The sequence below is a fragment of the Lynx canadensis genome, chromosome E2 (assembly GCF_007474595.2).
Source record: "Lynx canadensis isolate LIC74 chromosome E2, mLynCan4.pri.v2, whole genome shotgun sequence".
Taxonomy (NCBI): domain Eukaryota; kingdom Metazoa; phylum Chordata; class Mammalia; order Carnivora; family Felidae; genus Lynx; species Lynx canadensis.
In genome coordinates this window covers 29,475,017-29,489,328 of record NC_044317.1, presented here as the reverse complement: position 1 = coordinate 29,489,328, position 14,312 = coordinate 29,475,017, and positions in this window count along the sequence as shown.

Genomic DNA, 14,312 nt, shown 5'->3' with positions numbered 1-14,312 from the left:
TGAAACACAGCCTGGGAGAAATGTTTGCCAAGCGGACTTCTGACACAGGATTTGTTATCTAGAAATACACGAACTTTCTGCAACTCGCTAATAAAAAGACAGAATGATAGCAAAAAAAACGGGAAACAATCGAATGGCCATCAGCAAGCACGTTTGTGAACAAACGGGGGTTTACTCCCTCAGTGGAAACTACCATGTGGCAGTTAAAAGGAAGAAATTTCTGCGTGAGCCTCAGAAACATCATTTTGAGCAAGAGCGATGCCAAAAAAAAGGGGGGGAGTGGAGGATGTAGGAAGTTCTAGAGAAGGTCAACATAATCTAGGATGATAGAAATAAAAGCGATCGCTTCATGGAGGGACACGGACCTCCCTGGGGTAGTGAAGTACCCCCACAGTCTGACGGGTATACAGTTACATGGGCGCCTTCATTTGTCAAAACGTCGACCTGTACATTTCAGCTCTGTGCATTTCATCGTACATAATTATACCTTGACTTAAAAAAAAGAAAAAAAAAAGAGTAATTAAAAAAGACAAAATACCTTAATGGTAACCGAAAAGGAGCAAGTCACCACAGTATGATTCCATTTCCGGGGCGTCCAAAACCAGGCAAAGCCAAACAGGCTATTTCTCACTGTGAAATTAATTTCTAAACAATCTGCCGCGAGAGCCGTTAAGTGGTTGCCTCTGGGGAAGGGGGAGCTGGGGAGACTGCGACGTTTCCTCCCCACACTTGGGACCGTTTGACACTTTAAAATCTGTGCATGTATAACTTCAGCCAAAGTCAAGACCAAAAAAAAAAAAAAAACAAAAAAATCATACCCATTGCAGGCTGGTGATATTAGCCTCCATAGAGAATTGGCGACGTTCATTTCAGATAGGAAATTATTTCCGGTGGGTGAATCATGCAGAAACTTTCGGCCGTTAAGTCCAGGAGACTCTGTCCGTGTGCTGCTGGCTATAGAATAGGGGCCACCTTGTTACCAGTCAAGCATGAAAGACAGTGGGGGAGGAACTCGGCACATCAAGTGTGACAATCCACCGCAGCAACTGTGCCTTAAATGAGAGCACGGGCGCTGAATGGTGACAGGAACCCGCTCTGTGTTCCCTAATTGCAAAGTCTCACTTCCACCAAAGTGACACAAATGCTCAGTCAAATTAAATATTGTCTAATTAACCAGCAGAGGCAAGACTTCAAGGCTGGCGACTAGGTATTATTCGGCGGGATCAACAAAACACAAGGACTTGCAAATTCGCAGCCAACCCAGATATGCCAGCGCAGCCAACTGCGACAAGGTTAGGCCATTTCGCTTTCACACGTCTCTCCTTTCAGGACTCTGCTTGTAATATTTACAGAAAAAGGCAATGCTGGTAAACAGTTTCACACAATGAGGTGTGAGAGTGGATAGGGTCCTATTCAAGCTCTGAACTCCCCTGATGAACTGCCAAAAGTTGTTATGAATGGCCCGGCTGACAGGGTGATGAGTGATAAAGGAAAAACAAACAGCTCGGGTAATTCATGAAAACACACAGCTCCAAAGACAGCTCAAAGTGGCGAGTGACAGTTAAGATAATGGAATTTTGGAAGCTTTTCTTCGGGGGTCCTCGCTATACAATTATTCCGTTAATAGATTCTCCCTTAATGTGGCTGGATCTTCGACTCGTTTTCCACCGAAAAATATTTATTACGACCGCTGGCAGAGACGCACGGGCCTCGGACTCTCCAATGACTGTCAGCTTCTCGTACAAAAACCAGAGCAGACTGAATTTTGGTTGAGGCCGGCGTCTGCCGTTTAAAGAGAGAAAATCTCCTATTTCCATTCTTATTACTAGAAACACCTCAAAGCGTTCTTCCCTCATTTCTTTCGTTTATAAACCATTTGCCGCAAACCTTTGATTAGAAAAGAAATATTGGTTTACACACTCAACTGCTAATATTTGAAGGGAGAACCATTTAAATGTGGTTGAAGGCAATTTCCAATTCACGTAGCCTATTTGGGGTTCATTTCCTTAAATCAGGCGTGACCAAGCAAGAAAGTGTCAATTTGTCAACGTTTTGCCTTTGTGCCCAATGGTTTGTCATGAAGTGCATTGTGGTTTCTGTAACAATGGCCTACTTCTCAATTAATGTTTTAGGAAACAGAAATATAGAGACATATATAAAGCAGGTGTTTACGCGCACGTAAATACCATCAGATCACGTGGCCAGAGGAAGAAGGAAGGAACAAGGAAGGAGGCAGAGCCAGCAAGCCCAGGAGGAAGATTCAAGCTCTGTGTATTCTATTTTATTAAAAAAATTTTTTTTAATGTTTATTTATTTTTGAGACAGAGAGAAACAGGGCATGAGTGGGGGAGAGGCAGAGAGAGAGGGAGACACAGGATCCAAAGCCGGCTCCAGGCTCTGAGCTGTCGGCACAGAGCCCGACGTGGGGCTCGAACCCGTGAATGAGGTCATGACCTGAGCTGAAGTTAGAGGCTTAACCGCCTGAGCCACCCCGGCGCCCCTTGTGTGTATTTTAGAGCCTGGCTACTTGTGAGGTCTGGGGAGAAGCAGCTGGTTGGAAATGCAGAACCTTGTCCCACCCTAGCCCCCAACCAAATCAGAACTTGCTTGAGATCCCAAGGTGAATCATAGGCATATCAAGGTTTTGAGAAGCTCTGTATTTTAGTTGGCTGAGTTTTCCTTAACGGTGTAAGTCTATAGCTATAAAAACTTACAAGGGTGATGATCTGTGTTCCACAAAAAAAGTGGAAAACTAGGTCGTAAATTATTTACAGCTCCCTCAAAGTAATTTAATTTTTTTTAACGTTTATTTTTGACAGAGAGAGAGAGAGAGTATGAACAGGGAAGGGGCAGAGACAAAGGGAGACACACAATCCGAAGCAGGCTCCAGGCTCTGAGCTGTCAGCACAGAGCCCGACTCAGGGCTCGAACTCACAAACTGCGAGATCGTGACCTGAGCCAAAGTCGGACGCCCAACTGACTGAGCCACCCAGGTGCCCCTACCTCAAAGGCATTTAATGTCTTCCTTCAAATGTCTTCTTTTCTTCTCCCCACTCCCCTGAGAAGTCTCAGAGTGTTCTTGAGTTCATCGAAACTTCTAGAGAGGTTCATCCCTTTGCGAATCACTTTCCTTCTGCCCCAAATATTCACGGACTCATCCAGCACATTTTTGAGTGATAGGCATGGTCTTAACGGACCGGATTTTAAGAATTTAATCACCGCGGTGAACTATATGGCTTCTGTGGCAACAATAAAGACATTTGAAAAAATCATATCTTGATTGTAGTATCATACTGTTTAGAGGCTAGAATCCAGAGGACTGTATCTCACAGGGAAGCTGAATCATTGGAAAGTTCTAGACAACAGAGGTGCCCTACACCTGCCTACCCAAGTCAGCAAAGACCTTCTATACTTTAGGTTTTGTGATTGTTGGTACAACTAGCTAATTATAGTCTTCTGTAGACTTGAAGGGGCCGTGAGACCCGATTCAACCCTCAACAGCTTTTCTGGGTGTTGATAAATCTAAATACGGATAAATTTCAAGACGTAGCCTGGCCCCAGACACTCTAAATAAAGGCAAAAGACAGAAGATAAGCTGGGGAAGCTATCTGCCACCTACATTATAAGGGCTCATTTCCTTAACTGACAAAGGGTTTAACTAATTCAGTTTGAAAAACACACACCCAGTGGAAAAATGGACAAAGGATGTACATCGGATTGACATTAGAAGCCATTTTGTTTTATTAAGGCCCAGACATAAGAATATTGCAGAAAATTCTTTGGAGTGACACGATTCTCCATAAGCTTATCTTCACCATCGAATTTCCACAGGCGAGCAGATTTCTCGACCACAAAGTAGCAAGATTTCCCAAAGGACGGCCTTGTCCTCTGGAGCAGTGGTGACCAATTTTGGAAGTTGTGGAAAACATTGAGAATTTGGTGACAGTATCGTCAGAAACATTTAGCCACACACAGAATTCAGGGTCCAGTTAGGGGTTTTAGAGAACACCTGAGACCTATCCGTGGACCGCGTGGGTTCCGGGCCTTAAGGTTTAGGATCAGCTTCCCCGAGAAATTCTCAAGGCCAGGCTTTTTAATTTTTTTTTTTTTTAACGTTTATTTATTTTTGAGACAGAGAGAGACAGAGCATGAACGGGGGAGGGGCAGAGAGAGAGGGAGACACAGAATCGGAAGCAGGCTCCAGGCTCTGAGCCAACAGCCCAGAGCCCGACGCGGGGCTCGAACTCACGGACCGTGAGATCGTGACCTGAGCTGAAGTCGGACGCTCAACCGACTGAGCCACCCAGGCGCCCCCGGGCTTTTTAATTTTATACACAGCTCTTTGCCTGGACCACTTGGGTTTCAAGACCTTGATGGGCTGCTCCTCTGGGAAGACCTTCCTGCCTCTCCCAGGCCCAAGCTAGCTGAATCAGGGGGCCTGCTTCGGCAATTACATGTCAGAACGTGCTTGTCTCTATGGAGTGTAATATCTATCATGCTGTGTTATAATCGTTCACTTGTCAGAATCAACATCAAGATGGTTGGGCTCCTGCTGGGCAAGGCCACTGGTTTTATTGATCTTTCTTTGGTTAACACCTGGAAATATCAAAAAATGACCAATAAGTGAGCTCATGAATGAATGTCCAGCATAAATCGCCAAATCTTTGCGAATAACTACCTACAAACCTGGTTTCTATTTTTATTCAATGTTTATTTATTTTTGTTGAAAGAGAGAGAGACACATCGTGAGCGGGGAAGGGGCAGAGAGAGAGAGAGAGAGGGAGACACGGAATCCGAGGCAGTCTCCAGGCTCTGAGCTGTGAGCACAGAGCCTGACGCGGGGCTCAAACTCACGAGCCGGGAGATCATGACCTGAGCGGAAGTCGGACGCGGAAACCGACTGAGCCATCCAGGCACCCCCAGCTGGGTTTGGTCCAGCCTGGGCAACACAACCATCTCTCTGGCCCCAACACACAACCAGCGTGGATACCCTCTGGAGTCATGTGGAGGAATTACAATTTTATAAGCCCAGATCCACATGGACCTAACATGTGATTTCTCTAATCCAGAGCTCTGACTCCTTCCTTTAGCCCTCTCAGCCTTCTGGTAAGTTCCCTGGTCATAAGATGGATCCAGCCTACCAGTGTAGATGGATAGTTGACGTTAAGCCATCTGGAGTTGGAAGACTAAATAGCATTTAGACATCCATTAACCCAGCTACCAACTTGTTTCTTCAGACCATCAGCTTGCGGGCGGGGGAGAAGACAATGAAAATCACAGTGTAATGTCCCATAGCAGCACACTCTGGGGGCCTTAAATGTTGCATTCTGGACTTCAGCTCTTTTCCCTTTTCTAACTAAAGAGATAATGTTAGAAAGGATAAAAGATGCCTGGCAGCCACAGATCTGAGAGGGAGTCCTAGATCAGTGTCCAAGAAATCATGGCCAAGTAAGCTATTTCCCATGAGACTCAGTGTATCAGTCAGGATAGGCTGGGCTATGCTTCAGTAACAAACGAACCTCAAAAAGCCGGTGGTTAACTACAATACATGTCTATTTTACTCATATAAAGTCCCCTGTGAGTTAGGTGAGTTCGCCAGGGTGGCTGTCCTCCACGCAATGACTCAGCAACCCAGCCTCTATAATTGAACTGACTTTGCCAGCTCAACACAGGCTGCCGTGATGGGAAGACAGCGTGTAGGGCACCCGCACCCCCTTATTTATGCTTCCTCTGGAAGTGACACCTGCCATTTCCATTTACCAGCGGCCAGAACTAGCCACGTAGTCCCAGCCTAACTGGGCAAGTGAGTTGGGGGGTACATTCCTTAAAAATGAGACTTGCTTGACACATAGAATTGTCTCTGCTACATTCAATAACCTCGCCCGGAAAATGAGGATATTATCTACCCTACGGTATGGCCACAAAGATTAAATGAGAATGCATGTAAAGAGCCTGACACATAGTAAACACTCATGAAATGGTGTCGGTTATTTTCATTGAAGCCAACAGCTCTGTCTGTGCTTGACCTTTAGAGAGGCTTTTGAGTTGGGGGTTACCATGTCTTTAGGGAGTGAAGCACCATAATGGGTGAAGCACCCATTAGTATGGCTGTTTATCAAAGGGAGAAAGCACAGCCCTGCGGTATGACACTCAGGGCATCATGGGGCAGCGGGAACCTGCTCAGAAAGGCCTGGTCATCGCTCCCATGTGGTCACATTCCCATGAGACACCCAGACAGACGATACTTTCCTGGACTTCCACCAGTGGCCAACAATAACAGCAAATTCCAACAATCCTTCACGTGAATTATAAACTCAACTTAAAAAAAAAAAATTAAGTTTGAGAGAGGCAGAGACAGTGTGAGTGGGGGAGGGTCAGAAAGAGAGGGAGGGAGAAGGAATCCCAAGCAGGCTCTGCATTGTCAACACAGAGCCCAACGCAGGGCTCGAGCCCACGAAACCATGAGATCATGACCTGCGCCAAAACCAAGAGTCGAACGCTTACCGACTGAGCCACCCAGGCACCCCTAAACTCGACTTTTTTTTGACAGCGATGGTGTCTGTATTTTTTTCTTTTACCAGTATGTTCCTCTAATTTGTTTTGCTATCATATGTATAATGACTGCTTAATAAAGTTGACCTTGTTTGGTTAAATATGTTCAATGTATGTATAATTTTGATATATATTTTTTATATATTATATATTAGATATATAATTTTGATGATACACTTTTAAATATGATGTGATTAATATTTAAGTCCTGGGCGAAGGGAGGAAAGATTAAAAACTAGGACTATTACAAGCCTGGAATTAGGTAATACGATCCTATTACATTTGTGTTTTCTAGTTCCCTGACTGCCTTCTCCACGTCACTGTAAGCACTAAGCCTGAAAACATAGGGCTCACTCGCTCCACCATCCCATCACGTTGGCAAGTGAGACCATTTATTTCAACTGTTTTTCTAAATAAAAACAAACAGGGGCACCTAAGCGTCCGACTTCGGCTCAGGTCATGATCTCACTGTCCGTGGGTTCGAGCCCCGCGTCGGGCTCTGTGCTGACAGCTCGGAGCCTGGAGCCTGCCTCAGATTCTGCGTCTCCCTCTCTCTCTGCCCTTCCCCCACTTGTGCTCTATCTCTCTCTGTCTCTCAAAAAAAAAATGTAAAAAAAATTTTTTTAATAAAAACAATATTCACAAAATAATAACCAAATATATAGATTCTCCAGTAGCCTACTTACCCTAAGGATAGACAAAGCATTTCTAGGAGTCCTCAGTTCATTCGATTTGACTTCAATTTGTTCTTAAACATGGAAGACCAGGAGTGCAAAAGGCTTTGTTTAGAAAGATAAGCCAAATTTTACCACTTAGCATGGGCTCTGATGGACCTCAGTCTACAACATTCCGTTGGCCCGGTTTAGACCTCAGCACAATGGAGTGACTGCAGAGCCATTTTGGGGGGGGGATTGTTTAAACACTGACTTTTAGGGAATGATGACCATCTCTTAGAGTCTTTTAGAACTCCCCAGAAAATTCTTCAGCTGCTACAATGGCCTAGCATGTCACCTAACTCTACTCAAAGCCCACTGGTACACCCAACGCGTGTTACAAGCAGATACTATTGGTCTGATTCTCAGTGCTGTGTCACATTTGTGACACACAGCCGATGAATTAAATCACTTTTGACATAGACACCAGGCTCTGACACGCTGCCAATGTAAATGACATAACATACTAAAAGTGATAATATTTTTTTTTAAACGTTTTATTTATTTTTGAGACAGGGAGAGACAGAGCATGAACAGGGGAGGGTCAGAGAGAGGGAGACACAGAATCCGAAACAGGCTCCAGGCTCCGAGCTGTCAGCACAGAGCCCGACGCGGGGCTCGAACTCACAGACCGCGAGATCATGACCTGAGCCGAAGTCGGCCGCTCAACCGACTGAGCCACCCAGGCGCCCCTAAAAGTGATAATATTTAAAAGTGTAATATATAGATCCAAATAATTGACATGGAATAACACCTTCACATGTTAAAACGCAGCAATAATCACTTTGTCCCCTTCCGAAAATACGTCTTTCTCAGCATAACAACACGTAAATGATAATAGCGACCTACGTGTTTGTTTATTTAGTTATTCACATTTTTTAATGTTTATTTTTTTGAAGGAGAGACAGGGCGTGAGCAGGGGAGGGGCAGAGAGCGAGGGAGACACAGAATCCGAAGCAGGCTCCAGGCCCCGAGCTGCCAGCAAAGAGCCCGACGCGGGGCTCGAACTCATGAACCATGAGATTACGACCTGGGCCAAAGTCGGACGCTTGACTGACTGATCCCCCCAGGCGCCGCACCACCAACATATTTAATACCTGCTGCGCACAGATATTATTATGAGGCCTTAAGGTACGTTATCTCACATCCTCCTCATGACAGCCCTCTAAGGTTGGTATATTACTGTCCCCTTTTATGGACAAGAAAACCAAGGGCCAGAAAGGTGGAGTGACCTCTGGCAGGTCACACGCCACTGGTGAGGGGCAGACGACGCTCCATTGACGGCCTTGCTACATACACCTCCTTTGAAAGAAATCTAGAAGTTTTAATGGGCCTTTTCAAATTCACTCCGTCAACTCAATTATATCTCTGATAGACACAACCGAATAAGAAATACGGAGCAGGCAAATGGCATGTAGTCTTGCTACATGAAGGTCATCAGGCAAACGACTCGGCTTCCATGAACTTCCGCTCCTTTATCGCTAAAATGGAGACGATAGCATCCTCACTACAGACCTTGTGACCGTATTTGGAGACAGGGGCTTAAAGAGGCAATTAAGTAAAAAGGGCGGGCCCTAATCCTATCTGACTGGTGTCCTAAATGAGAATGGAAATTTGGGCACACAGAGACACCAGCTTGCGGCCGTCTGCAAAAACCAAGAAGAAAGCCCTGCTGGAGACACCGAACCAGCCAATACCTTGATCTTGGACTTCCAGCTTCCGGAAGTATGAAAAAATAAATTTCTGTTGTGTAAGCCACCCAGTTTGTGGGTTTTTGTTGTTGTTGTTGTTGTTGTTGTTGTCTTTGTTGTTATGGCAGCCCTTGCGGACTGAGCCAAATATGTTTAAGATGATTAGTGTGGGACCTGGCAAATAACGAGTGCTCAGAAAGGGTTTTACTATTGGGTCAGTTGTGGATACACACAAATACACAAATTTAATCCCTTTATTTGGGATTAAAGAAAATATTCGAATATACTCTGAAAAAAATGCATCTGTCCCAATCAATAGACTTCGTGAAACTTTAATCAAAGGACTGAATATGGTTCACTTTTCAAACTCTTAAGGTCTAGCTAGCACTGGTTAAAAGTCAGTGACGTGGGGCGCCTGGGTGGCGCAGTCGGTTAAGCGTCCGACTTCAGCCAGGTCACGATCTCGCGGTCCGTGAGTTCGAGCCCCGCGTCAGGCTCTGGGCTGATGGCTCGGAGCCTGGATCCTGTTTCCGATTCTGTGTCTCCCTCTCTCTCTGCCCCTCCCCCGTTCATGCTCTGTCTCTCTCTGTCCCAAAAATAAAAATAAACATTGGAAAAAAAAAAAAAAAAGTCAGTGACGATCATATGGCCTCACCGTGTGATGTGAAATTGCAGATGACTTTGAAAAGCTCCTTTCCTTCTGGGTAGTTATCAGGGCATGTGTAGTCCGTCCGGGTAGGTTGGAAATTTGCGCCATGTTGAGGGTAATAGACAAAAGTCACGAGGGAACGAGGGTGGGAACAGCCAAACACAAACCAGGGGCAGATCAAAGCAAGTAGGACACTGAAATGTCCTTGACTGAAGCTACCTAGATCAGAGCTGGCATATAAATGTCATCTCAAGGGCCAGCCCCAATCACCTGACCTGACCTCTTTTGTTGAGAAAGGTTCTGTTCACACATCCGGGCTCAGCGAGGGGTGCCACGGGAGACGAGGGAGACACTGTTTGAACACGGGGAGAGAAGGGTAGGGGTAAGGGTGCTACGTGGTGACTATTCAGATCTGGAAATTGGTGAACAGGCCCTTCTAACCCTCATCTTACAGGCTCAAGGCCTACCAAAGATTCAGACCCCTGTGCATATTGGAGGTGTTGGAGTACCATAACTCGAAAATTCTGAACTCACTAAAAAGTAAAGGTTTTTCTTTGTACATATATGTCTCGTGACATTCCAGCTTTGTTATACAAGAACATAAGGAAGGAAAACATTCCGTCTTGAGCTAACAAAGCCCATCCGCTGAGCCACTTTTCACGTTGCTCTGACTCAAGCTGACTAACCCATAGCATCACACATTTTCAGAGGAAGACAAACTTTGCCTCAAGAAGTCGCCGCGGTGGCCTTTTGGTTGCCGCCAAAAAAATAGGGTTGCAGCTCACACGTTTGCATCAATGGCTTCGCCATCTCCAGGTACTCGTTAGCGCCTGATAAATGCTTATTATCGTGGAGTAGGCTGGTCATGGGGTGTGATGTCCACGGAGCTGTCCCCTGGAATGTGAGAGGAGACATACTGGCCCCATAATACCCAAACTGTTTGCTTCTATGCCAAGGACCTGGCTCACACTCTTAAGAGTGAGTCTCTCCCCCTTGGTGACTCCATTAGAGAAAGCCGTCATTAAGGAGTAATAATTAGCATCTACATCCCAAGCGGCAAGCTGTCTAAAGAAAGGTGTGAAGAAGTCTAAGAACCTGAGTTTAAGCCCCAAACGGGCCAGCTGGCTTCACAGGTAGACAAACAGAGAAATGTCCAGCTCAGCTCCAGCCACAGTCCCCCCCCGCACGGTTAGAAGAGGGGAGGGACAGAGGGCCTGACTCGAGTTCAGACCGTGTGGCACAGCTCTAAGAGCAGGGGCCGATCGCAGGGCCCCACCCCCTCTGGTCCCCAAGAGAATGCAGAGTCCAGACTCCACGTGTATCACTGCAGGAAGAAAACCGAAGGGGATCTTCCATGTTCTACGCGAGTCATTCCGTCCTACACACGTGATGCCCACAGTATCTAACGCAGCTCCTTACGCACCGTGATGGACGACAGACAGTTGTCGACTGACGACATTCGAAAATAAACATCAGTCTAGGGGCACACGGGTGGCTCAGTCTGTTAATGTCGGCTCAGGTCATGATCTCCAGGTTGGTGAGTTCGGACCCCGAGAGTTGGGCTCTGTGCTGACCGGGCAGAGATTCCTTGGGATGCTCTCTCTTCCTCTCTGTCTGCCCCTCGCCAGCTCTCTCTCAAGATACAGAAATAAACACAAAACATTTAAAACACACTCTCCGACTGTTCGTTTAATCTAACAAATTATGCCCACATCAAGTCCATCGGAGTAATTTTGCTTCTGTCGGAACCCATTGTACTATGCTAAAAATTCTGCCAAACGTTGGCACATCTAAACAAATCCATTATTATATTGCTTTAACATTGCATGCGAACGATCAAGTAGAACGAAATACGGACTATGTTGGTTTGTGTTCAGTACAGAAAACTACATAGAAGACCGTAAGGGCCGCTTCGAGCTCTGAGAACCTCACTGGCAAAAAAGAAAAGAAAAGCGAAAAATCGACGGGCTGACCACCGTGACGACTTCTCCGAACAGGGGGTGTCCAGCTAGCTTCTATTTATTCCAACCTCATTCATGCTTTCAAGCTAGGCACAGCGAGGGTTTATAAATGGCACATTTCCTGTCCGCTCTGTCGGCAGCGCCTTGTCGGGCTGGCTTTGCCTCCACCCGTGGAACTGTCACGCTGGGGCCGACACTCCAAGCGGCTGCTGTTTCCCTAAGAGAGGGAAAGAGAGAGGCTTTTATATGTAACAAGGATGTCCTTAGCTGATTCAGCATACCTGTGCTTTCTGACCCTTGGACCTTCCCGATTGAGATTACATTTAGTTATGCTGTTTTTTAAGACGTGGCTGCTAAGAGAACGCGACGTCTCCCTCGAGTGTCGGGGCTCCTAGCACGTTATCTGAAGAAACCCCTCAAGTTCCTCTGCCCTTGTGTCCCCTGCACGGCTGTGAGAAGCAGCGAGCGCAAGGACGGAAAATGAATGGGGGCAGCGCGGGGGTAACCCTGTCCGTTTCCTCTTCTCTGCAAGCTCCTGGAATGCTCTTTGAAGTCCGCGGGAGCTCCGTAGGAGGTGAGGGCTGACCTTGGCTGCTAGCAAGCAGAAATGTTCAGCTACTTAACACTGGGCCACATGTGGTAGCTACAAATACATCACCAAGAGGTGAAACCTACCTGCTTCAACGGTGCTCTCCTTGCCCTCGAATCTTTTCAAGCTTAAGGAACCGCAGGAGTGGATGAACTTGGGGGGGAGGGGAGGGGAAGGTGGGGAGAGAGGTCTTGTGATTTCAGCCCGGAATTTGTCCCGTAGAGTAAATCTGGGAACCAGGTCCCGCTGTTTTTATTCCACATGATCCCATGAGTCTGCGATCTCGGGCTGCTCGAGGGCTCCGCTTAAACACAGAGCCCAGGGGCGCGGGGGCTCTGGAAGGCCGGCCGCTGGAATCTTCGGTGTTTAGCAGTAACGTTAAGTCAGAAGGAAACGCACGCCACAGCAGATCCCCCGAGGGTCTCCCAGGCTAAGCACTGTCCTTATTTCAGGGACTCCAGAGTGTAGGTTGCGTCATCCTGCGGACCAAGGGTGGGAGTGTGGTGGCTTACAAATGTCATTTTCCCCTGAGTGCCAACAGGAGTCCGGTCGGATAGAGGACCTGTACCACCTTTCCTTTCTCTGAGACGTCATGACCCCAGCCAGTGCTTCTGTGATACAGAACCGGGAGGGAGGGGGGCGCCTGGGTGGCTCAGTCGGTTAAGCGTCTGACTTCAGCTCGGGTCGTGATCTCACGGTTCGTGGGTTTGAGCCCCCGGTCGGGCTGCACGCTGCTTGGGATTCTCTCTCTCCCTCTTTCTCTGCCCCTCCCCCCGCTGTGCTGCCTAGTCTCTTTCTTTCTCGAAACAAATAAGTACACTTAAAAAAAAGTTTCGTTTTTGTTTTTGTTCTTTTTTTTTTTTTTTAATTTTTTTTTTTCAACGTTTATTTATTTTTGGGACAGAGAGAGACAGAGCATGAACGGACGAGGGGCAGAGAGAGAGGGAGACACAGAATCGGAAACAGGCTCCAGGCTCTGAGCCATCAGCCCAGAGCCCGACGCGGGGCTCGAACTCACGGACCGCGAGATCGTGACCTGGCTGAAGTCGGACGCTTAACCGACTGCGCCACCCAGGCGCCCCAGTTTTTGTTCTTTTTTAAAGAAGTGGGAGGGAGAACAGAAAGCCAGGGCAAACCATAGAATGTACCAGCAAAAGCTTTGGCAGTGGGGACACACGGGCGCGAGTCCTAGCCCTTGCCTTCGTGAACCCAACGAACTTGCCTTCTGAGCTTCAGATGTCTTACTCGTAAAATAGGAATAACGAGGGTGATCTACCATCGTGTGGGAATTAAATGAGGTCACGCATGTTTGACACGAAGCACGGTCCCTGGTACACAGTAAATGCACAATAGACGTGAGTACTCATTAGTTAACGTCACGAGTCAACTTCCAACCCCAGAGCATAGATCTGCACACTTTTCTCCAAGAGGAGCAGAAATGAATCGTCCCAGCTGAAACACCGACGTGGGGCGGGGCACGGGGAGAGAAGGAGGCAGAAGCTTCCTCTCTGCACGGATCCCGATGTCAACTCCTTCACGTGGCTCCAGATCTGGCAACATTACAAGGTAACATACATAGGTGCTTCTGACGGCAGCCTCCTCCAGCCGGGGACGCGGAAAACGGCACGCCTCTTCCGTTCTAGAGCCATCCGGCACCGCCTCAGTTAGCCTGGTTTATTCATGCAACAGAGAGGTACCAAGCCGGTGCCAGAATTTGAGTCGAGCGCGTAAAAAGACAAAGCTTACAGCGTCGAGAGCAGGAGGCGATACACGCTGGAGACAACGGAGATCCAGGAGGGGTTTTCTGAGAAGGTGATGGTGGAGCTCTTCCTTCAGGAAGAGAACGAGAGCTCCAGGCATGCTCGACACAAGACCCAGAGGCTGAAAAGGGCACTGGCAGGAAGCAGGAAAAGTCGATCGGCCACAGCAGAACACTTAGGGGTGGCTCACCCGGCATCCATGGTCAAGGGCACCTCCTTCCAGAATCTTCCATACGGAGATCATTATGTCACCCTTCCACAGAGCTCTGAGGGGCACAAGCAGCCAGCAACTTTCAGAAGCTTCTCGGCTCTTTATTGGTTTCATTAAGATACTCTCCGTAATTACACTTGAGGTAGATCAGACCCGAATCCTAAGAGGTCTCAGAAGTTTGCACAA